Source organism: Chlorocebus sabaeus, chromosome 21 (genome assembly GCF_047675955.1).
Source record: "Chlorocebus sabaeus isolate Y175 chromosome 21, mChlSab1.0.hap1, whole genome shotgun sequence".
NCBI classification, from domain to species: Eukaryota; Metazoa; Chordata; class Mammalia; order Primates; family Cercopithecidae; genus Chlorocebus; species Chlorocebus sabaeus.
In genome coordinates this window covers 103,961,498-103,987,304 of record NC_132924.1, presented here as the reverse complement: position 1 = coordinate 103,987,304, position 25,807 = coordinate 103,961,498, and the positions used below count along the sequence as shown (strand labels likewise).

General features: G+C 42.4%; 1 long non-coding RNA gene across 11 annotated transcripts in view; it reads left to right on the top strand.

The window, feature by feature from the left end:
- The window catches only part of LOC103226908 (uncharacterized), a 254,714-nt gene that overhangs the window by 108,843 nt on the left and 120,064 nt on the right, over window positions 1-25,807 (top strand). For all 11 annotated transcript variants that reach the window (XR_012090415.1, XR_012090414.1, XR_012090413.1 and 8 more), the window contains exon 4: window positions 13,910-13,966. This is a non-coding gene — a long non-coding RNA (uncharacterized lncRNA). The remainder of the gene's footprint in view (window positions 1-13,909; window positions 13,967-25,807) is intronic.

Sequence of the window (25,807 nt, the reverse complement as noted above, 5' to 3'; positions counted from 1 at the left end):
CTGCCTGGGGACAGAGTGAGACTCTATCTCAAAAAATAAATAAATAAATAAATAAATAAATAAATAAATAAATAAATAAATAAATGTGTGTGTGTGTGTGTGTGTGTATATGTATATATGTATTTCTCAAACTGAAGGAGCCTTCAAATACTTGAAAAACCGTGATATTGACTTTGAGAAATCATGCAGAATAGGGGCCGAATGCAAGAGAAATCGTCTTTGTCCAAATTTTAAATGAAGTAAGATTCTGGAAGCCACACTGATGCTCTGGCTATTGATTGTCCGTGAAATTTTAAGACAGAGTTAAATAAATTCTATGAATATGGTATTAGATTAGTGGTTTCTTTTCTTTTTTTCTTTTTTTTTGCCTAAGTTTAGATTCTTACCTTTGTACCTAGTACAAGGAAATTACTGAGGAAAATGGTCCAGGAACACATGTATGAAAACATCTTCTCCAGGTCTCTTGCAGCCATAGACTGATGTTTAAGGAACATTAAGAGAAGTTTTCAAACTTCTGGGAAGCAGTGAATCTTTTCATTAACTGAAATCTTACATGAAACTCTACCATATAAAACAGATAAAGTGCTATCTTACTAAGCATAAATTTTTGAAGTTTACACTTATGAGGTTTATTTACTGCCGTGTCAGTAAGAACAATGAGGCTATTACGAAGACAGAAAACTTTTTAAGTCAGGTGTTGTTAACTTCTAATAGCTATAGTCACATCATCTTCTGTCTTTAAAAAAAATTGTATGCTTTGCTTTAAATACAGGATATTTTAAAAGTCTGTTTTTATAGATAATTGTTTGTAAACCGTAACAGAGTTTTTGGTTTGGTTTAAATACCTTGCCTTGGGATTCCAGGATACATTTTAGTTCAGCCCATGGAAGATAGGGAGTATTTGTTTCAAAGCTGTAAGAAACCCTGTAACTGAACTTAGGAAACAGTTGCTCACATTCCTTATCATAAATCTAGTCATACAGGAAACATCTAATTCTTAGAATAAATATTTACTCTCTCTCAAGTGGGATATTATCACAAAGGACTTTACGGTGCCATGAAAGCAAGGCCGTACAGATGGCCCTGAGCCTTGCCTGGCATTTCATCGAAGCCCACGCTAGGGTGTGGTTTTGTATTCATGTGCTTGCTTGAACAGCTTTAGGAGAGGAGACTGTGCAGACAGGTACTTCTCACAGGGCCGAGCTGGGCCTACAGCTTCCCTCACCAATGTCACACTTAGGAGAAGTTCACATGTGAGTGGGCACAGAGCAGGCAGAGCAGCCTCCTGTGAGGGCTGCAAGGTTGCCCGGCCTGGCCGGGTTTATTGGCACACATCACATTCATGGGCAGAGATCTGCAGTGCGTGAAAAGTTTGCATATAAACCATTTCAGGTTGTTTTCTTAAATTAAAGCTTAAAAAATATCCAAAATGTATTTGAACATCAGAAACAGATGTTTGTGGTATCCTTGGAGCACTTCCATAGGAGTCTTTTAAAAAGCAGCCTGATTTTTACTAGATGCTTGGTTTACGTTAGGAAGAATGTGTGGTTCCCTGTGGAATACAGGGAAGAAGTTAGGGACAAGTTGGTAGTGCAGATGAGAAAAATCACTACAATTCAGAAAATGAATTTGTGTACAAGAAGAAAGAACAAAGTACCTTTGAGTACAAACTGGGGAGTGACCTCTTCTGGCCAGAAAGCAGGGAATATTTCCTGGAAAAGAAGGCATTTGGGGAGGACTTTGAGTACGCAGAGGACTTGGATAGGAGACTGATGGGAGAAAAGGTGATGTTCTAGGGCATGTTACCTATTGGGAGAGTATAATTTTAGGGGGAAATTACATAGACATCACTTACTTCTTAAACCATTTATTACCTTCTTCATCAGGTATATTAGCTCTACTGCATATGCATTTTGAAATATAATCTTCAAAAAGACCATTCTCTATATATACAACTTAAGCATGCCTGAGGTCTCTTTCAGTTGTTACTCTCTGGCAGAGATTTACTTGTTCACATTTAGACTTTTAATGTGATAATTTTGCCTAACTTGGCTGCCCCTTTGATACCTACATGCGTCATGCCCTAAACCTAGCATCTGCAGGAGTGACAGCCATTCGTTGATTCATTCGTTCGCCCACGCTGGCAATATTGAGCACTTATTTATGTGCCAGGTCCTGGAGAGTTCCAGGTACCCAGCAGGGAACAAGTCAGAACTGGACAGGTGAATCAGATGCCTGGAAACCACCTGAAGTTCTTATCATTAAACTGTACTGAAAAAGATAACAATGCAACTTTTCCTACAAAGCGATAACAGCATAAAGTGAACGCCTCCCAGAAGCTTGTACATTTTAACAGGATCAAAGCTTTGCCTAGAACTGCTTCTAATCAGGCTCTGTGTGAGAGTGAATTGTGGTTTGAGCCTTGGGACTTTTCCAGCCCTCTTAAAATTATATGGCTTTTTAAGCAGCAAGGTTGGTAGTGTCTCATCTGTACTTTGAGGTTGAGACTGGCTCTGATAGTATTCCTTTCAAGCAAGTAGCTTAAATAAAACTGTACCGCACTGGGAAAATTAATTAGATATACCATGACTGAAATAAGCTCTTTTGAGGGACAGGACGGCAGAGCACAGAGAGGGAGTATAGCAGAGTGGGAATGCACAAACTACCTGGGTGCACCACCCGGCCCTTGGTCCTTGGGTGAGTCACTTAACCTCTTTGTGCATCTGTAAAATGATACTAGGACAATAATATTAGTATCCACCTCAAAGGATTGTTGCGAGAGTCAAATAAGTCCATATAAACAGAGCATTTAGAATGGTGCCTGCTTTAAAGTAGGCATTATAATTAGCCATTATTTCTTTTAGCTATGCATTTGTCCAGTGTGTCAATTTTCTGAGACTATATAGTGGATACAAGGTAAGAATGGTTGGGAAGCTAGATCAAATGAGAGTGGTTAATTTTTTTCTTCCTCTTCTTGTCACTCCCTACCCGCCTGCCCCATAGACCCCAGAGTTATTTGTTTCATAAGGCTATAACATCATATTTGAATGTACGACCTTGAAAAATCCTGATTAAGTAGTTCTGGGCAAAGCTCTAATGGTTGGAAAATAAATCAGGCCTCCCACACATACCTGCTCAGCCAAGAATTTGTTTGCCCCAGAAACTGTGGGTGGGCGGGAATGGAAGCAGGCACACGCCCAGGCTATGCGAACTCTCTGTTCTCGCTGCAGACTGTGTTGTCACCCTTCTCCTGCAACTCGCCGGTGCTTTCTGGGCATTTCTTTGCATTCTCAATTCTAGAAAAATATTTTCCTTTTAAAAAACACGTTTTCTCTTTTTTCCCCGACTCCAAGAACTGCCACTGCTCCCCTGTTTTCCACAGTTTGGCTCTTTATTTGCCCCTTGGTATTGCACGTACATAAATATCTGCAAGCCCAGAGGGCAACATACAACGTACAGTGTTGAACAGTAGGGCTCCCTACATGGTTCCTGAGTTTCGAGGTCTGTGGCAAGACTCTCTGGAAGTCCATGAGTTTCTATTGATTCCTGTAGCCAGGAATAGAGGCCTCTTGCCTTCGCACTGGGCCAGAGCTTGAGCCCCTCCCAGTTCTGGAGGCCAGGAGTGGCTGCAGGGCATCTCCCATCTGCATCCTGGGGGGATTTGTGGGAGTGTTTCAACCCAGGGCTTCAGAGAGGTGCCTGTGTTCCTCTTCCTGTGAAGCAGGCCACATTGGGCCTTGCAGGTCTGTTTGACACTTAGTTATGGGTTCCTGGCTTGTTTAGCGTTTTTCTTGTTAGCCCGGTAAACATTGAATCCCATTGTCCTAGTTAAGTCCTCTCCTTGGGGCAGATGTGCGTTTCTTTTCTCTGTAGAACAGGTGAGTGTGGGGCCTCTCCTGTGGTAGGTGGTGTGGGATAGGGTGGCAAGAAGGCTCTGCAGGTTGGAAAGCTCCCCTGGGCAGAGCTGAGCTTAGAAAGTTTAACGTACGCACTCTGAGCCCTGACTCATTACCATCAGTTACTGTTTCCCCAGAGGCCACTCTAAAGGTGACCATGAAACTGCGGGCACTGAGCGAACTCTCAAGAGTTGCTCTTTTTCCTCTATCTTCTTCCCAGGTTGTGAACTCCAGGTTTATTGTAGGGATAGTGGGTGTTGGATAAATCTTTCTTTCTCTTTTTTTTTTTTTTTTTTTTCTTTTTTTGAGACAAGGTCTCACTCTGTCGCCCAGGCTGGAGTACAGGGGTACAATCTTGGCTCACTGCAGCTTTCACCTCCTGGGCTGAAGCCATCCTCCTCCCTCACCCTCCCAGGTACTTAGGACTAAAGGCATGTGTCACCACACCTGGCTAATTTTTTGTTTTTTGTAGAGGCAAGGGTCTTGCTATGTTGTAGGCTGGTCTGAAACTTCTAGGCTCAAATGATCCTCCTGCCTTGGCCTCCCAAAGTGCTGGGATTACAGGTGTGAATTCTTTCTAATAAGTTAACCAGACTTCAAAATGAGGAACTAGGAGTTGGCGGTCTTTGCCCTATAGTCAGAATCTGGATGAATCTTCCTAAGAGACAGCATCCTTCTCCCTCGTGGCTGAGGAATCTTGGAGGCAGCAAGAATTTAGTTTGAATTTTGCCATTTTATTTCCCCTCTAATTTGCTCAAATATAAGAAAGAACTGGCAAAACAAGCAAAGATTTTGTTTTGAAAATTAGACCCTATGTGCAAACAGCCTCAAATCAAGAGTAACCACCAGGCATCTTATTTCTCAGCATGTTTGCTTTTGTTCTTGCTGCAGCCATCCTGGTTAGGTGATACATGAATATTTTTCATTTGGAAGTAGATTCATATTCTGTGACATGGAACACAGACCACTTTGTACTGCCACTTTAAAACCTGTCAGATGAGGCTGGGTGTGGTGGCTCAGCACTTTGGGAGGCTGCAGTGGGTAGATCACTTGAGGTCAGGAGTTCGAGACCAGCCTGGCCGATATGACGAAACCCTGCCTCTCCTAAAAATACACATACACAAAAAATTAGCAGAGCATGGTGGCGCACACCTGTAATCCCAGCTACTCGGGAGACGGAGGTGGGCGAATTGCTTAAACCCGGGAGGCAGAGGTTGCAGTGAGCCAAGATTGCACCCTGGCACTCCAGCCTGAGCAACAGAATGAGATTCTGCCTCAAGAAAAAAGAAAAGAAAAGAAAATGGGCTAGGGCCACACATGGTGGCTCATGCCTGTAATCCCAGCACTTTGGGTGGCCAAGGCAGGAGGATTGCCTGAGCCCAGGAGTTTGAGACCAGCCTGGCCAACATGGTGAAACCTTTTCTCTGCTAAAAATACAAAAGAAAAAAAGAAAATTAGCTAAGCATGGTGGTGTGTGCCTGTAGTCCTAGCTACTTGGGAGGCTAAGGCAGGAGAATCGTTTGAACCTGGGAGGCAGAGGTTACAGTGAGCCGAGATCGCGCCACTGCCACTCCAGCCAGGCTGACGGAGTGAGACTACATCTCAAAAAAAAAAAAAAAAGTGTCAGATGAGGTCAATATGATACAGTCTGCGGTTGGCCGATTTGCTGCACCATCCTGCCTTTTTTCCATTTTATAAATACAGCATTTTATTGAAAAGATCTGCTAAAATCAGTTTTAAGATCTGATTTATGAATTGATGTTAGACCACAAGATGTCTGCTAATGTTTCTAAAACTGCATCTTGAAGCTTTTTTTTTTTAAGTCTCATGAAATAAAGACCTTCGTCCACTCCTCCTAGACTATGGCGTTCTCATAATAGAGAAGGTCCACCGTGTTTCTCTCTGCAGTAACACAACGAAATGGAGCTGGCAGTTCACACGCACATGACTCTGACACCCAGGGTGTGGAGGCTGCAGCCTCCTTCTTTAGGCCTCATCCCTACAGCAGCCCAGGTTGGCCTTGGTGTCCAAAGAGTCCAGAAACCATTCTGTTGTCCCTCAGGGCAGTAGTCCAGGATAGAAAGTGGGACTAAAGGAACCAGGCTGCTGGGAAGGTGAGTTTGGGAGTGTGCTGATAGGCCCCACGTTGGGGAAGAATGGGGAGACAGCAAGGACAGCTGGGAGGTGCCGGTGCTGACTCAGTACCCTATGCAGCAGCAGAACCCAGCTCTGTGGCTCGGGTGTTGGTTCTGGTGGTGGAGGGAAAGGTGCCGATGTGCCTGATGCCGATCATTTCGAATAGTAATGAGCATTGTTAGCAATGGCTCTGTAGTTCTCAGATGTATTCACCTACATGCCACGCCCCTGAGAAGCCCCAGTCAAATGGCCCTTGATGGAAGTGACCACAGAGCCCAAACATGTCATGTCTTGAAGTAGGTTGTTGCCTTGGGTGTTAGAGTGTAAGAAAATGAACAATTGGTAAAATAAAACTTCCCAACCAGGCACGGTGGCTCACGCCTGTAATCCCAGCACTTTGGGAGCCCAAGGTGGGTGGATCACCTGAGGTTGGGAGTTCGAGACCAGCCTGACCAACATGGAGAAACCCCGTCCCTACATAAAATTAGCCGGCCGTGGTGGAGAATCGCTTGAACCCAGGAGGCGGAGGTTGCAGTGAGCCAAGATTGCGCCACTGCACTCCAGTCTGGGCAACAAGAGCGAAACTCTGTCTAAAATCAATCAATCAATCAATCAATCAATCAATCAATCAATCTTCCCTAAGTCTTGCCTGAATTAGGGAAAGTTTGAAGACTCACTTTACTTTCTGGTATTCAGTGTTCTAACATAAAGGCTTACAAAGTGTTGCTAGGCAGTATTGCCAGTAGAGGCCCCTGTGCTTGTTTTAATGATACAGAGTTATTCCAAACTGCAGTGAAATGCTGTGGACCCATTTTCTGCAGGCATCTCAGTAACTTTGAAAGATGGTTTTTTATGTAAAAACTTAATTTACACTACTAAAAACTATGACATATGTATGAGTAAAAGCAAAATATTGGGACTATTTCTAAACAGCTAAATAACAATAAATGGATTGTAAACATACATAAAATAACCTTAATGAAGGCCACAGTAATCCATGTCTTTCTGTGTAGAGTAAGTTCATTCAAATCAACATTCCTGTCAGTATCAGAGTTCCTTCTACAGTATGCATAGCAGATGATAATTTAGGCATCGTCATCTCTTTCTTTACCTGCCTCCCCTCTTCTTCCTTCCTCCCATCATCCAGTGTGTGCTGTGTCCAGGTCACTATGGTCAGCACTGAGGATACACAGGGAAATAGCACGTGATCCTGCCCTCAGAGACCTGACAGTTTAGATACTGACAGCAGAGGGAGATGGTGCAGGGGACAAGGACGCTGAGCGGATGAGAAGCAGGCTAGCCACTCTGCTTGGAGGAGAGAGAGCACAAGATTCACAGAGGAGGTTGGGTTTTCAAGTTTGCAGGGATGGCCCAGAAATGAAAAGCGTTGTAGGCACAGCCCATGTGATGTTTGCAGTCGTGAAGCTGTCTGGGGAGTGGCATCCGGCTTGGCATGTTTGCAGTGTACGGTACTGGAGAGGAACAGGGTGGCAGGTGGAGACTATCTCAGGATCTGTGGGAGCTCCTTACTTCGCAAAAAGAAAAGTTCTGTGTCCGAGAAGTGTATTTTGTTAGAAAGTATGTCTGTATCACAGACCACTTCTTACTGCCACTTTAAAACCTGTCAGATGAGGCGGGGCACAGTGGCTCACGCCTCTGTAATCCCAGCACCTGGGGAGGCTGAGGCGGGCGGATCACCTCAGGTCAGGAGTTCAAAACCACCCTGGTCAATGTGGTGAAACCCATCTCCACTAAAAATACAAAAATTAGCCAGGCTTGATGGCATGCCACTGTAATGCCAGCTACTTGGGAGGCTGAGGCAGAAAAATCACTTGAACCCAGGAGGTGGAGGTTGCAGTGAGCTGAGATCTCGACACTGCACTCCAGCCTGGGCGACAGGACAAGACTCCATCTCGAAAAGAAAAACAACAACAACAACAAAGGAAGGTATTTTCCTATATTGTGCCCAAGTCCATCTCCATTTCCTTTTATAATTATTCTTCTTGAGATGGAGTCTCACCCTATCACCCAGGCTGGAGTGCGGTGGCGTGATCTCGGCTCACTGCAGCCTCTGCCTCCCAAGTTCAAGTGATTCTCCTGCCTCAGCCTCCTGAGTAGCTGGGACTACAGGCGCGTACCACCACGCCCAGCTAATTTTTGTATTTTTAATTGAGGCGGGGTTTCGCTGTGTTGGCCAGGCTGGTCTCAAACTCCTGACCTCAGGTCATCCGCCCACTTCTGCTTCCCAAAGTGCTGGAATTACAGGTGGTCAGCCACTGTGCCCAGCCTCTCCTTTTCTGTTTTACCTTTGGGTTCAAGCCACAGGAGCCACACAGAATGAGTCGGCCTGCTCTCTGCCACGTGCCTTTGTATGTAGGTGGGGTTGTGCTTCTTCAAATCTTGCCCCAAGCTGTGTGTACCTTTGTTTATCCTCCTTAATAGATGTTGGCTAGTAGTTTTTTTCTTTATGTAACTCAACAGTAATTCTTGTTGGTCCTTTCAGAGTCTATAAACAATTGATTGTGATCTCCCTGATTTATCTTATAGATCTCCAAAGCAGTTGTTGCCACTGTAGCCTCTTGTCTGTTGGCTTCCTTTCTGCCAGGTCCCTCCCTCTGTGGTTTTACAGGATTCCCAAGGGATAAGAACAATCATGGGTGTTAGACCAGACTCTCCTTTGCTTACTGACTTACATTCAGCCTTTTTTCACTACACTTCTTCCTTTGGTCATCTTAGGATTTCAGAGAAACAAAAAGTAGGTCATGCTCACAAATATGCTGGGGATCCTTTTGTTTTGTTTTGTTTTTGAGACAGAGTCTCACTCTGTTGCCCAGGCTGGAGTGCAGTGGCACAATCAGGACTCACTGCAGCCTCCATCTCCCAGGCTCAGGTGATCCTTTGCTGGGTATCTTGTCATAGAGAAGCAGTATTTTTTTTTTTTTTAAACCTCACCACTGTTATCTTTTGTACTTCAGAAGCAAACTAAGAAAGAAATACGTGTCTGAAAAATGTTAATAAAAATGAATTAGGATGAACTAAAATAGCTCAGAAGAGTTGAGAGATGTATGTTATAGCACAGGCAATATTGTCATAAGAGTTATCTATATAAGAATCTGCTTTTTAACAGGACTTGCAGGCAGCTCCTGTGCACCTGGGAGTTTGAAAAGCTCTGCTCTAGTGGACAATTGATACTCCCTGAGTCACCATGAGTGACTGATCTGTTGGTAGCTCCGTTCAAGAGAAGCTAAACAAATATGGCATATCAGCCATAAGAGTCAAATGTTGAGAATCACAGTTTAATTTTGTTTGCAGCTACACACCAGGCCAAGTCATCATGTTTGACTAAACAGCAATGTTCTGATTAGGGGAGGACGTGGCTTTGTCTCCCAAACAGATGAGAGTCTTGGTGGCTTGATGACAGCATGAAGAGCTGCTCCCCTGCCCTGGAGTAGGATGGTTTCCATGACGACAGTTCTGCACACTGAGCTTCCCCCCCCCCCTTTTTTTTAAGTCCCGTGTTAATCAACAATGCAGAGACTAAAAAGGGTACTTTATTTCGTTTTTAAAGAATTTCACCATATCTAAATTTTACTTGACATTATATTATCATCATGTGTGTCTCCGAGAGAAGGTCTTTGTGCAGCAAAGTGTGGTTTTGTGAGTGATGGGCCAGACATTTCTTCACTGATCTCAAATTGGCGCAGCTGAAAGATTTCAGGCTTAGCCCATACTGACCTAAGCTTGGTTTTAAGAATACAGTACTTCTGTTTGGTGTTTGTCCTGCTGTATATCAGTAGATCTTCAAGTGGAAAACCTTTTGTTACATAGAGTTGTTAACTACCATGGTCATGGGTATAGAATGATCTTTCTGCTCACCTAGGGGTGAAGTCTCTTCTTTTCACAGTAGATTTAAAATGCTAATATATGGTGGTGACCAGTATAAGAAGCACTTGTATGTTAAGTTCCTTTATAATGTGATGCAAAGGTTTGATTTGCTTGACCTTTTGCACTCTCTATAAAGATCATCTATTACTTTTTTTTTTTTTTTTTTTTTTGAGACAGGGTCTCGCTCTGTTGCCCAGGCTGGAGTGCAGTGGCGCAATCTCAGCTCATTGCAGCCTCTGCCTCCTGCGTTCAAGCAATTCTCCCACCTCAGCCTCCTGAGCAGCTGGGATTACAAGGGTACACCACCACGTCTGGCTAATTTTTGCATTTTTAGTAGAAACAGAGTTTCAGCATGTTGGCCAGGCTGGTCTTGAGTTCCTGACCTCAGGTGATCCACCTGCCTCAGCCTCCCAAAGTCCTGGGATTACAGGCGTGAGCCAACATGCCCAGCCTGATCATCTATTACTTCTGTAGCAGATTAAAACCCACTAAATTTTCTTTTCTAAGAGTACTAATTAAAACAAAAAGCATGGTTAGTGAGAAGAGCATTAAGATCACTAAGATCAGCCCTTAGGGAAGTGAGAGTTAGCTCCAGGGCCTTTGCTTCAAGCTCTGCGAAGACCCCAACAACTCTGTTTCAGCACCTGTGCTGGTGCACCTAGTCCAAGCCCTTGTCCTCTCCTAGCTGCATTGTCCCAGTAGCCTGGTCACTGGCCTAGCTGCCTCCTTGCCTTCTTTTCAGTTTATTCTCAACACAGCCAGATCATGTCCCTGCCCCTCTCCAGCATTCCATGGGGCAGGGTGCTACATGCATCACCTCAGTTGAATTCCGTGGCTCTCAGAATCAAAGCCAACAGTCTTTAGTGCTGGACTATGAAACTCCTTGCTCACATCTATGATCTCACCTCCTATTACTGTTCCCTCATATGCCCCAAGACAGGTCGTGCTTCAGCCTCAGGCCCTTTGCACTTGCTGGTCCCTCTGTCTGGAACTGCCCTTCCCAAGATGTCTGCATGGTTCTCTTCTCCACATTCTTCAGATCTTTGCTCATATGGCAGTTTCTCAGGAAGACTTTCCTTGAACGCCCTATTTAAATGTTGACTCCCACCCCCTACCCCCAACACACACACATTCTCTGTCACCCTCTCTTGCTTTGCTTTTCTTCATACCACGTATTGTCATCTGATGGGTTTTATCTTTTACTTTAGTATTTATTGTCAGTCTCCTTCCAGAATGTTAACTTCTTGAAAAGGCCTTTTGTTTTGTTCAGTGCCTATCCACACCACCTGGAATGAGGCGCACACTATTTGCAGTGCACACTATTTTGAAAGGATGAATGAAATTGACCCTCTTTAACCCCATAATTAGATATGAATTTAGAGCCAAATGTATTATGAGGTTTCTTCCCACCAGTTTTGTTCTGTCACATAAGAAGATTGAAATGTTAGAACATCGTATAAAAATTAACCACAGCTGTGAGCCACTTAAAACACTCTGCAGCGAGTTAGGAAATGCCCATTAATTGTTGGTTTGTTAGGCAAATGGGAGAGCACCACACTCAGTGCACGCTGGGTCTCCTGTGTGCCAAGCATGCGGGGCAGGCCCTGGCGATGGGAGGGGCAGGGAGTGGGGCCTCCTCCTAGGATGTCACACTGCCTTGCTGTTGGCTCCCTGGTTGTGGTGGCATCCCGCAGCAAACCCAGGATCTCACGCACCTTCCTCTGAGAGCCACTGCTTTGGTCTGTGTGTGTATGTGTATCCACTCGCCAGGGTTGTTTCACCAAGGACTTCCTTTGGCTGAAATTTGTTTTCCTTTTTGTTTATAGTGTTTCTTAGTAACCCACTGCTGTGAGTCCTCTCTGCTGGGTTGCTACCCAAATGTGTCTTGAACTTTGTGCTATTTCTTTTTTAAGATCTGAAGATTTATTTTGGCCATGGAAGTGTAGGACACGAAAATTTACAGAAGTGAATGTAGACAATGCCCATCTAATTATTGGTGACCCAGTGGTGGGGGCGCACAATGTGGGGGATGGAGCCCCTTCAGCAGAGCCCTGTGTCCCTGTTTTTGGAATCTATTTGGCAATAGATTCTGAAAGCCCGAAGCCACCATTCATTCAAGAACATATCTGTTGAGTAGTCACTGCCAGGGAACACACTAATAAAATGAGCTCAGTGTCCACCCTCATGGAGCTTCTTATAGTCTAGTGAGAGAGAGGGATCTAAATTAAATAAATGCGTAATGCGTAGTTACGTGTAGTTACAAACTGTCCAAGTGCTCTGGTGGAGAAGGTCAAGGTGTCCTGGGAGCTTAGCATAGGGGAATTTGTCCTAGTCGTGGGATCATGTAACTGGAGTGAGAGCGCACAGGTTCCTGGGTAGGCATGTATGTCGGGGGAGGGAGGGCAGAATGTGTGCATTAATTTTCAAGGAGAGAAAATAAGGTGTGCAAAATCTGTGAGGTGTTGAGGGATCTCGTTTATTCATAGGAGTGAAAGGAGACCAGCGTGGCTGAAGTGAGAGGATGACAAGGGAGAGTGGTGCATGGAGCGGGCAGGGCTGCAGCAGGGCCAGGAGTCATCCCCTATGTTTATCATAGACCAATGCAGAGCACTAAAGCGGGGGTTTAGGTAGGGCTCAGCCACGATCTGTTTTCTATTTTAAAAGGTTTCTTTTGTGCCAGGCATGGTAGCTCATACCTATAGCCCAGCATCTCGGGAAGCTGAGGCAGGAGGATCACTTGAGGCCGGGAGTTCCAGGCTAGCCTGGGCAACATAGCAAGACCTACAAAAAATAAAAAATGAGTGGGCATCGTAGTGCACACTTGTACCTTATCTCAGCAACTTGGGAGGCTGAGGTGGGAGGATCGCTTGAGCCCTCGAGTTTGAGGCTACAGTGAGCTATGATTGTAGTACTCTACTGCAGCCTGACTGACAGTGAGACCCTGTCTCCAAAACAAACAAAGGGTTTACTCTGGACACGTGCATAATGAATTGGAAGGGAGGAAGTGTGGAAGCTGGGAAAACAGCAAGAAGTGTTTTGTGTTTGTCCAGGACAAAGAACAATGGCAGCCTGGACTAGGATGGTGGTGGTGGAGAAGGTAGGATAATGCTTGGGTAGAGATTGTTTTGGAGGCCATTGGCATCTAGGTGGTGACTGCTCCGATATGCTCACTGAGCAATCTGCCGTTAATTTGCCCTAATCTTTGCCTGCCTGTGAGGTGCCTATGCCTAGGATTTATTGGCTTCCAAACTGGATGGAGCAAGTGTCCAGGATATCTGACAGTTGCATTTTTCATTATAAGTGAATACTTCACCATTTGGGCTTTATCAGTCTCTTAAGAGCTTTGTTAGCATGAATCGGTATTGATCAACGTGATCATCTCTGGTACCTTAGAGACAGAGACATTTGGAGCCAGAGATTTCAGGGACAGAACCTGGACACTCATGAGTTCCCAAAGGTAAATGTCACCTGCCAGAGATTATGAACAATTACCTTTTCTGGGGAATAACCTCTTTTTTTGACACATGCTTTCCATTATTTTTTAAAAATTTTAAGTAAATCTTTAAAACCAAATCCACCAATTGTTTCTATCTTTAGAACAGCAATTATTTCATGTAGTGAGGAAATATAGTGACCACCTGAAAAAGAACTTGAAGGAGTGTGGTTTGAAAAGGCGTATCAAATGTAGAAGGATTCAGAGTCTTATTCTAAGTTGTTTCCCTGTGCATCTAACTTTTTATTGTGTCACCTTAATTTCTTTTGAAGCCACAAGTGATTTGTTTTTCAAATCTCTTATTATCTGTGTATGTAGTAATTATGTTTTCTTAAGATTCTATTAAGGAACTCAGTAAAATTAGGCAGCTGAAATAATTGGCTAAAGTTCAATGAAGCCTTTTTGGCACTCTGAGTCTGGAAAATAGCAAATAATAATGTAAAACATTTTGTGTGCATTTGTACCTATTCTCTAACGATATTCTCCTCCTATTTTGCAGGAGGAAAATGGAAGAAGCAGTGATACTTTTAGTGAAACAGAATAAACCACTGAACAGGTAACTGAGATGAGTAGTTGTATATACATTTATTAAATAAGTTAATATTTGGAAATGCCTAGAATAGTACATGGCACATAGTAAACAGTATGTAGGTGTTTGCTGTTACTAAGTTCTTTTAAATGTACGTAAGCCCTAAATAAACCAGTTATACAAACCAAAAATACCTAACAAAAGCAAACTCTCCTCCTAAAGCAAGTGTGAACATCATTGGTAAGTTCTGACATGGCCTCTGTAAAGCCTGTTGTCGTGGCTCTGAGAAATGTACCTTAAAACCAACCTCTTTGAAACGTCTTCATCTTTGAGCACCCTGTGTCCTTGAGCACCCATTCATTTTTGTCTTTGACCTTCCAAGTGTCAGATTGGTTTCCAGTTTGAAACCGAACAAACTTCTTTAAAATTCTTGAGGACGTAGTTCCCGGGGAGCATAGCGTAGCTTCCAGGTGGCTACTGAAATGGCTGACAGTTACTAAAGATGGTGAGGATGGAGTTAAAAGCGGCAGCACTCCCATTTTCTGATGATGGCAGGTGATATCGTTGGAATAAGCAGCTCCAAACTATCATGCCTGCTTAGGCACTAACTTCCTGTAATTGTAATCAAACAGTTGGCATTGCTGAGACCTACTGACACCTTCAGCAAACGTTAATAAGGGGCATATTACGTGTCCAGTCCTCTACTTGGGGATGGGATTTGACGTTCAATGGATTATCTTTCTGCTCACTCCACTCCCATCTCTCTGGATCTTCACCAGTTCCTGCCCAGATAGATGCTGTAGGTCCTGCCATCTGCCTCGTCCCCAGCCTTGCTGTCTCTCCTGCCAGCTCCCCTTCAGCCCCTTTATTCAGGGTGTCATACCTTTATTCAGGGTGGGAAAAGATGCCAGAGATGGGGCTGAGAGTCGCATCTGGTAGTTAGACTTTTCTCTCATGGCATTCATGTTGCATCTTCCTCAGCCCTGACTTCTGCTCCATAATTTACATAATTAATTTTAACGATGATGTATGTTTTACCATGTCTCCCTTCGGGAATTTTGGGATATTACCTTTGACAGTTACGTTTCTGTTTTGGAGGTCTTGCAGCTGGCATTATTAGCATGAGGGAGAGGTGGGGCACTAGGGGTGCACTGAATATCTCCATGGCTTTCAGACCTTTTTAATTGAACCCCCAGGAGGAAATACCTGATACCTTAGGGCCCAGCACACATATTTGTACATGTGGGTATATGGTTTCCTGAAGTAAGACCTTTACTATGTGCAAGCTGGGATAGAATTTTTTATATTCTATCACTTTTCTTTTTGCTTTTTCTCTCTTTTAAATGTTCATCATGATCAGCAAAGTGGATTTCTTAACCTGCTAGTCAGTTGTCCTTTGACAAACTTGCAGTATTTCTGCACTATGGTAGGGATGCATGGTTTCTTGCTCTTCTCCCGATATTCTTCTCCAACTTGTCCAGCTTTTTTTTTTTACCCCTGAAAATGCCTCGAACCTGCTTTAACTTTATTCTTCATGTGCCAAGCTCTCTCCTTCCTTTTGGAATAAGCTTCTGTTTCTATTTTCTCACCTACTGTTCCCTCAACTTCCTGTCTGAACTTGAACATTCTTCTCCTGATCAAAACCTAAGAATCCTTTTATTTACCATTTTGAATAAGATCAGTCCTTCTGTGCTGTTAGATACCTGGTTCTCTCTCGGTTGGTGCTATGGGTTGTAGAGAGACATCTGCTGGCCTAAGTGTAGTATTGCATTGTTTTTCTATGCTGGAGTTCATCACCCTGCCATTTTTTAGTACCTTAAACTTTAGCGTTGCAGTACACAGTGCAGTGTACACAGTGCAGTGCAGGTGAGCTTGTGTGCTGGAATGTGTCGAAGTCATCTACCTAATCTCTTCAAACATTTTTAGCATTTAGCTCAACATCTAATTAACTGAAATGTAGTCACACATTATAACCCAGTTTAAGGAGCTGCAATCTAGTAGGAGAAAAGGATTTCATGGTAAAACCTGAGTCCTCACCTTCACGTATTTTCTAATGAGACTGCAAAATGACAGTTAAGTAGAGGTTTGGATCCATTTAAAACTTTTGGAAATAATTCACTCTTCCAAGATAAATGAGAACCTATTTTTTTTATTTGTATAAATTTAAAAGGTACAAGTGCAGTTTTGCTACATGGATATACTGTGTAGTAGTGAAGTCTGAGCTTTTAATGTAACCATCACCTGAATAGTGTACATTGTACCCATTAAGTAATTTCTCATGCCAACCCCCTCCCACTCTCTCACCCTTCCAAGTCTCCAGTGACTGTTATTCCACACTGTTATGTCCACATGCACACATATTTAGCTCCACTTATCACTGAGAACATGTAGTATTTGACTTCTTACTTCTGAATTTTTTTTTTTTTTTTTTTGCTTAAAATAATGACCTCTAGTTCCATCCATGTTGCTGTAGAAGACATTATTTCATTTTTTATGGCTGGGTAGTATTCCATTATATATATGACCACATTTTTTTCATTTAGTCATCAGTGGATGGACACTTACATTGGTTCCATAACTTTGCTATAGTGAATAGTGCTGTGATAAACATATGACTACAGGTATCTTTTTATATAATGATTTAATTTTGGGGTGGTGTATACCCAGTAGTGGGATGGCTATATCAAATGGTAGAAGAACTTAATTTTTAACTGGTATAGGTTTGCAGCTTAGTTTCTTCTATGAGAGGTATGATTGGTGCTAGCTATAAAGCTAGTGCTGGAAAAATACAAAATTTAAAATCTATTGCTTCTTTACCTTGAAACTCTAGTTAGATTATCACAGTGATTCTGTACTATCCTTGTCTTAGCAAACTTCTCACTGATTTCAGATGCAAGTTTATAAAGGAACTGCAATTATGTACATACACCTAAGATTTCTCCATAAATATGACACATTTTACAGATTATAATGTGCAAAAATGTTCTTTTAAACAAAACTGAACCAATATGCACCTATCTTTGAGGGCTATTTCTAAAGCTAATATGCAGTACACAAGATACTGTATCCCAGTTTCCTGCTTTGAAAAGATCTCACTGGAGTAGTTGGTAGTTGTAGATGTTTCTAAATGTTTTGTTATTGAAGCCAAGCTGAAGCTGCTCCTTTGATTCTTTGACTATGTCCTGATTTCAGTTATGATTAATGAAGCCTTTCTATATCCTTGAAAATAGCAGATTCACCAAAAATTTAGCCAAATATTAGTATTATAGATTAACATATTCCTTTATTTTACAATTACTTTTAATTATTTACACTTTTATTTTATTTTATTTTTTATTTTTTTGAGATGGAGTCTCGCTCTGTCACCCAGGCTGGAGTGCAGTGGCATGGTCTCAGCTCACTGCCAGCTCCGCCTCCTAGGTTCATGCCATTCTCCTGCCTCAGCCTCGCGAGTAGCTGGGACTACAGGCGCCCGCCACCTTGCCCGGCTAACTTTTTTGTATTTTTGATACAGATGGGGTTTCACCGTGTTAGCCAGGATGGTCTCTATCTCCTGACCTCGTGATCCACCCGCCTCGGCCTCCCAAAGTGCTGGGATTACAGGCATGAGCCGTTTACAATTATTTGTAAAGCACATAGCACAATTTGGATTACTTTGTTCTGTAGTATCTAGAGTTTGAAAGGATTGTGAGAAGATAATAAAGCAGACTTGAAGGCTGGTGGATGCCGCAGTGGATCTGTCAGAATTATTTGAGAAAGTCAGTCTCTAGGATTTCATTTTGATTTCTCTTTTTTAGTTTTCTAAGATTATTTTTAATGATTCATAATGTGTTTTTTTCATTAAATAGAACCCATACAATAATAAAAATTTTCTGTTTTATTCTTAGCCTTACATTAGAGGACACGAATCCTGCTTTGGACATCTGTTCCTCAAATACGTTCATTCTTCTTTGACTTACCATTTACCTTGAAGAATAATTAAACTAGTCCAGTATTCTTTTTTTTTTTTTTTTTTTTTTTTTTTGAGATGGAGTCTCGTATTGTTGCCTGGGCTGGAGTGCAATGGTGCAATCTTGGCTCACTGCAACCTTCACTTCCCGGGTTCAAGCAATTCTCCTGCCTCAGCCTCCCGAGTAGCTGGCATTACAGGCACCTGCCACCACGCCTGGCTAATTTTTTGTATTTTTAGTAGAGACAGGGTTTCACCATCTTGACCAGGCTGGTCTCGAACTCCCGACCTCGTGATCCGCCCACCTCAGCTTCCAAAGTGCTGGGATTACACATGTGAGCCACCGCACCTGGCCAACCAGTCCAGTATTCTACAGTCTTGTGCATTTATAGCATTTGGGTTAGGAAACAATTGGTGCATCATCTCTTCCTAGAAAAGGGTCTAGAAAGGCCCGAGGTGATGCAGTAGTACTTTCCTGGCAGTCACATCATTTAGAAGCAGCTGAAAGCCAATCCTAGGAAAATGCCTGAGGGGTTAGACCAGTAGGTCATCTAGAGCCCTCTATAAATTGAGGAAAAACAAAAAAGAGAATAATCATAGAGAGCTAATGAAAAATCCTGTCTTGGAAAAACTAAATAAGCAGCTCCTGTATAAGGGCCACAAAGACATACTCTTTCTGCCTTTCCCAAGGTAACAACGTGCTATAGCCTGACGTCACCAGTGTCCTGAAACTGCTCCAACGTTGATCTCGCATTTGCTATTGAACTGAATTCTTTTCATTCTCTTTCCTTTTGCCTTTTGAAACACCCTACGACTTGTTCTCATGCCTCTCTGATTATTTCTTCCACCTAATTTTATAAGCTACACTAAAACTTGGGTTAGCAATGGGTATTTTTTTCCCCCATTGCATTCTTGGTTCATGAGCTCAAAGTATTATCTCAGCAGAGGCAGAGTCAGGTGCTTGGGAAGTGGTATTAAAGAGATTTCAATTAAATACTTCAAAGCCACTTCATTGGAATCCCCAATTTAAAAAAAGTTAAGATATCATAAAACGAGTCTTTAACTAGATTTTGGTGGTTGTCATTTGGAAGAAATTCTAAGAGTGAATTCCAGCCTGTTTCCTGATTTACTGTTTTCCTTATTTACTCCTCGTACATGGTACATGACTGGAATCCAGTAGAAAAGCCCCAGAATGTGTATTTTAGTCCCTGTAGCCAACCACTTTGACAATGTACAGAAAAGGAGCTAAATTCTTGCCCCTGCTGTGGCTTCCGTTCATAAGCTTTTGTCTCGTCTCTACTCCATTTCAAAAGCTAAAGCTAAGTGTCATAGGACGAGATTGTAGTGGCTTCAGAGAATGGTAGGCTTGAGAAAAAGACTATTGATGATCCACAGGAATAAATTATGATAGAAATTTAAACAGTATTTGGGGACATAAAATACTGTTTTTGAGTTTAGTAACCCCAAACAAGAAGAAAAACATGTATTTTAAAAAATGTTTTATATTTTTCCCATTTTTTTGGGAAGTGAAAATAGAAACTATTATTTCTTTTTTCAAGACACCCAGGTTGATCATGAAAAGTGTAAGAGGTCACCATCAGGTAGCTAAACACTTCTTTTAAATGTGTGAATAAAGGAAAAAACATAAGATATTGAACAGTGAGTGTGTTATGGGTTGCTAGTTTTGAACTTCAGTGCTTGACAATGCCAAAGTCAAAGTGTTGTTGTGTTGCTATGAAATAATGTACCAATACATACAGAGTAGCTACTATTGTTGCCACATGCAAAGAAAAGACAGCACACTCAGTAAATTCTTTTAGTTGTGTTTCTTATAGTTAAGGAATGTTGATCTATTTTACGTTTTTCTGGTGTAACTTACATAGCAAAGAAAACAATCATGTTAGTAACATTTTGCGAGTATTTCCCATATACCAAGCACTGACTGAAAAACATAAGGGTAAGTACTACAGGTACTATCATTCTAGTTTTATAGAATGTGCATGCTATAAGAAAGACAAAGTTAGATTAGTGTATGAATGAACACCATTACCTACCCCTGTCGGGAATCAATGATGATAATCCCATTAGAATATTGTGCTAATTGGCTGAAAATAGTATGTCAGCAATATTTACAGCTTTAAAAAGCTTTTGGTTTTATGTGGTTGATTAGCAGTGATGGCATTACAAGGAAAATACAACTAGGTTATAATAGTATTAAAAATAACTCAAGTTTTTCTAAGTTTGAAACAATATTTTTGATGTTAAAAGTTTTTAAGAAAACACTTGCAATTTACAGTGCATTGTTTAGTCCTCAGAGACAGAATAGTGTAATTAAAAAAAAGAATCAAAGTAGAGCCAGGTGTGGTGGCTCAAACCTGTAATCCCACCACTTTGGGAGGCTGAGGCAAGTGGATCACCTGAGGTCAGGAGTTCAAGACCAGTCTGGCCAACATGGTGAAACCCTGTCTCTACTAAAAATACAAAAATTAGCCAGGCATAATGGCCTGTGCCTGTAATCCCAGCTTAGGAGGCTGAGGCAGGAGAATCACATGAACCTGGGAGGCAGAGGTTGCAGTGAGCTGAGACCGCGCCACTACATTCCAGCTGGGGTGGCAGAGTGTCTCAAAACAAAATAATAATATAAAATATAGCATTCCCACTTGAAATATGTATAATCAACCTTATACACCCACATTAGTATTTCAGTTATGCCTACACCAATGATTGGGAAAAAAGACATACAGAAATGGAATTGCTGGATCATATGGTAGCAATTTTTTATTTCTGCAAGAACCTCCATGCTGTTTTCCGTAACAGCTGCATTTTACATTCTCACCAATAATGTAAAAGGGTTCCAGTTTCTCCATATCCCACCACTATTTATCTTTTGTTTTTGTTTTTCTAATAGGCATCCTAAAAGGTGTGAGGTGATATGTTAAGATTTTGATCTGCATTTCTCTTAAGATTGGTGATGTTGAGCACCTTTTCATATACTGGAAGGCTATTTGTATGCTTTTTAAAAAATGTCTATTCTGCCGGGCGCAGTGGCTCACACCTGTAATTCCAGCACTTTGGGAGGCCAAGGCAGGTGGATCACTTGAGGTCAGGAATTCAAGACCAGCCTGGCCAACGTGGTGAAACAAGGTCTCTACTAAAAATACAAAAATTAGCCAGGTGTGGTGGGTCACGCTTGTAATCCCAGCTACTTGGGAGACTGAGGCAGGAGAATCACTTGAACCTGGGAAGCGGAGGCTGCAGTGAGCAGAGGTCACACCATTGCACTCCTGCCTGGGTGACAAGAGCGAAACTTCGCCTCAAAAACAACAACAACAACAACAACAAAAGTCTATTCAAGGCTGGGTGCGGTGGCTCATGCCTGTAATCCCAACACTTTGGAGGCCGAGGTGGGTATATCACTTGAGGCCAGGAGTTCGAGACCAGCCTGGGCAACATACCAAAACCCCATCTCTACTAAAAATACAAAAATTAGCTGGGCGTCGAGGCGCACGCCTGTAATCCCAGCTACTCGGGAGGCTGAGGCATGAGAATTGCTTGAACCTGGGAGGCAGAAGTTGCAGTGAGCCGAGATTGTACCACTACACTCCAGCCTGGGTGATGAAGTGAGACCTTGTCTCAATAAAAAAAAAAAAAAAAAAGACAAAAAAAAAGTCTATTTGTTTTAAAATGTCTTTGCCCATTTTTAAATCAAGTTATTTTGCTGTTGTTGTTTGGTTTGTTTGCTGTTGAGTTGTTAGTTCATTATATATTTTAGATATTAACTGTTTACCAGATATGTGGTTTGCTAATATTTTCTCCCATTCCATAGGTTCCCTTTCACTTGATTGATTTTTTTTCCTTTGCTGTACAGAGCTTTTCAGCTTGATGTCATCCCACCTGTGTATTTTTGTGTATTTTTGCTTTCATTGTCTGTGCTTTGGTGTCATATTCATGCAATCATTGCCTAGACCAGTGTCATGAAGCTTTCCCCTGTGTTTTCTCCTAGGAGTTTTATAGATTCAGGTCTTACATTTAAATCATTAAACCAGCCAGGCGCAGTGGCTCACGCCTGTAATCCCAGCACTTTAGCAGGCCAAGGTGGGTGGATCCCTTGAGTTTAGGAGTTTGAGACTAGCCTGGCCAACATGGTGAAACCCTGTCTCTACTAAAAATACAAAAAAAAATTAAAAAAATTAAAAATTAGCCAGACACAGTGGTGGCTGCCTGTGATCCTAGCTACTCAGGTGGCTGAGGCATGAGAATTACTTGAACCCAGGAGATGGAGGTTGCAGTGAGCCGAGATCATGCCACTGTGCTCTAGACTGGGTGACAGTGAGACTATGTCTCAAAAAAAAATCATTAATCCATTTTGAGTTGGTTTTCTGTATGGTGTAAGATAAGGTCTGTATTTGTCTGTTCTTGTACAGCTTTAAAGAAATACCTGAGATGGGGTAATTTATAAATAAGAAGCTTGTTATAAATTACCCCATCTCAGGTGTTTCTTTACAGCAATGCAAGAACAGACTAATACAGACCTCATCTAATGTAGTTGTGGCTCACGGTTCTGGAGGCTGTACAGGAAACACAGTGGCTTCTGCTTCTGGGAAGGCCTCAGGAAACTTACAATTATGGCAGAAGTCAAAGGGAAAGCAGGCATGTCTTACATAGTTGGAGCAGAAGAAAGAGCAGTGGGGACAGAGGAGTGCCACAGGCTGTTAAATGACCAGACCTCACGAGAACTCAGTTACTATTATGAGAACAGCACCAAGGGGGAAATCCACCCCCATGATCCAGTCACCTCCCACCAGATCCTACCTCCAACACTGTGGATTATATTTCAACATGAGATTTGGGGTGGGGACACAGATCCAAACCATATGATTCCATCCCTGACCCCTCCCAAATCTCATGTCCTTCTCACTTTGCAAAACCCAATCATGCTTTCCCAACAGTTCCTCAAAGTCTTGACTTTTTTCCAGCATGACCTCAAAAATCCAGAGTCTCATCTGAGACAAGCCAAGTCTCTTCTGATCATGAGCCTGGAAAACAAAAAAACAAGTTAAGTTATTTTCAAGATACAATGGAGATACAAGCATTGAGTAAATACTTCCATTCCAAAAGGGAGAAATTGGCCCAAAGACAGGGGCTACAGGCCCCATGCAAGTCTGAAACCCAGCAGGGCAGTCATTAAATCTTAAAGCTCCAGAATAATCTCCTTTGACTCTTAAGTCCCACATTCAGGACACAGTGATGCAAGGGGTGGGCTCACAAAGCCTTGGGCAGCTCTGCCCCTGTGGCTTTGCAGGATTCAGCCCCAGTGGCTGCTCTCAAGGGCTGGTGTTGAATGTATATGGCTTTTCCAGGTGTTGGGTACAAGCTGCCAGTGGATCTACCATTCTGGGGTCTGGAGGACAGTGGCCCTCTTCTCATAGCTCCACTAGGCAGTACCCCAGTGGGGATACTGTGTAGGGGCTCCAGTCTTACATTTCCCCTCCACACTGCCCTAATGGAGGCTCTCTATAAGGGCTGTATCCCTGCAGCAGACTTCTGCCTGGACATCCAGGCTTTTCTATATATCCTCTGTAATCTAGGCAGAGGCTCCTGAGCCTCATTCACTCTTGCACTCTGTGCACCCACAGGCTTAACACCACACGGAAGCTGCCAAGGCTTGTGGCTTACATCCTCTGGAGCAGTGGCTGAGCTATACCTGGGCCCCTTTGAGCCATGGGTGGAGCTGGAGCTGCTGGGATGCAGGGCGCAGTTCTCATGGCTGTGCAGGGCAGCTGGGCCCTGGGCCTGACCCACAAAACCTTTCAGTCTTCCTAGGCCTCTGGGCCTGTGATGAGAGGGGCTGCCATGAAGTTCTCTGAAATACTGTCGAGGCCTTTTCCCCATTGTCTTGGCTATCAGCACTTGTCTGTCTTTTAGCTTGAATTGCTCTCCTGAAAATGGGCTTTTCTTTTCTGCCACATGGCCAGGATGCAAATTTTCCAAACTTTGGAAACTCTGCTTTTCTTTTATAAAAAAGTTCAAATTACAGGTCATTTCTTTGCTTAATATGTGAGCAGCCAGGCCATGTCTTGAATACTTTGCTTTCTAGAAATTTCTTCCATCAGATACCCTAAATCATCACTTTCAAGTTCAAAGTTCCTCAGATCCATAGAACAAAAGGGCACATTGCAGCCAGGCTGTTTGCTAAAGCATAGCTTTACTCCAGTTCTCAGTAAGTTTCCCATTTTCACCTGAGACCTCTTCAGCCTGGACTTCATTGTCCATATCACTATCAGCATTTTGGTCACAACAATTCAACAAGTCTCTAGGAAGTTCCAAACTTTCCCCTCATCTTCCTGTTTTCTTCTGAGCCCTCCAAACTGTTCCAACCTCTGCCTGTTACTCAGTTTCAAAGTTGTTTCCACATTTTCAGGTATCATTATAGCAATGTCCCTTTTCTTGGTACTAATTTTCTGTATTAGTTCATTCTTGAACTGCTATAAAGAAATACCTGAGACTGGGAAATTTATAAAGAAAGGAGGTTTAATTGGCTCACAGTTCTGCAGGCTGTACAGGAAGCATAGCAGCTTCTGTTTCTGGGAAGGCCTTAGGAAACTTACCATCATGGCAGAAGCCAGAATGAAAACAGGCACATCTCACATGGCCAAGATACAGAGCGAGAGTTGGGGAGGGAGGTGCCACACACTTTTAAATAAGCAGATCTCACCAGAACTCACTCTCTCACTATCATGAGAACAGCACCAAGAGGGAAATCTGCCCCCATGATTCAATCGCCTCCCACCAGGCCCCACCTCTAACGTTTAGGATTACCGTTCGACATGAGATTTGGGTGGGGATACAGATCCCAACCATAACAAGAACCAATTTGATTATGTTGCATGTGGATATTCAGTTTTCTGAGCACCATTTGTGGAAGAGATTATCCTTCCCTGATGTGTATTCTTGGTAACCTTGCCAAAGATCAGTTGACTGTGTATGTGTATGCGTTTATTTCTGGGCTCTATATTCTGTTCCATTGGTCTATAAATCTGTTTTAATGCCATTTCTGTACTGTTAAAATTACTGTAAATTTGTAATACATTTAGAAATCAGGAACTATGATGCCTCCAAATTTGTTCTTCTTTCTCAAGTTTGTTTTTGACTGTTTGGAGTCCTTTGTTGTTCCATATGAATTTTAGGATTTTTAAAAATTTTTATGGAAAATACCATTAGGATTTTGGTAGGGATTACATTGTCTGCAGATTGCTTTGGATAATATGGATATTTTACCAGTAGTAACTCTTTCAATCCATGAACATGGGCTTTCTTCCCCTTTATTTGTGTTTTCTTCAGTTTCTTTTATTAATTTTATGTAGTTCTCAGTGTAGAGATATTTTATCTCTTTGGTTAAGTTTATTCCTAAGCATTTTATTCTTTTTGACACTATTGCACATGGGACCCAGCAATCTCACTTTTGAGTATATATCCAAAATAATTGAAATCAGGATCTTGAAGAGATATTAACATTCTCCCATTCATTGAGCATTATTCACAATAACCAAGATATGGAAACAACTTAAACATTCATTGATGGATGAATGAATAAAGAAAATGTGGTATATACATACAATGGAATACTATCCAACATTAAAAAAAGGACGTCTGCCACATGCGACAACATGAATGAGTCTGGAGGCTTTCTGCTAAGTGAAATAAACCAGTCTCAGAAGGACAAATACTGCATGATTCCACTTCTGTGAGACATCGAAAATAATCAAGCTCATAGAAACAGAACAGAATGATGGTTGCCAGGGGCTTGGAAGAGAGAGAAATGAGAAGTTGCTGTTCAGTGAGTGTACATGTTCAGTTATACAAGATGAATAAGTTCCAGAAGTTCACTATACAGCACTGTGCCTGTAGTTAACAATACC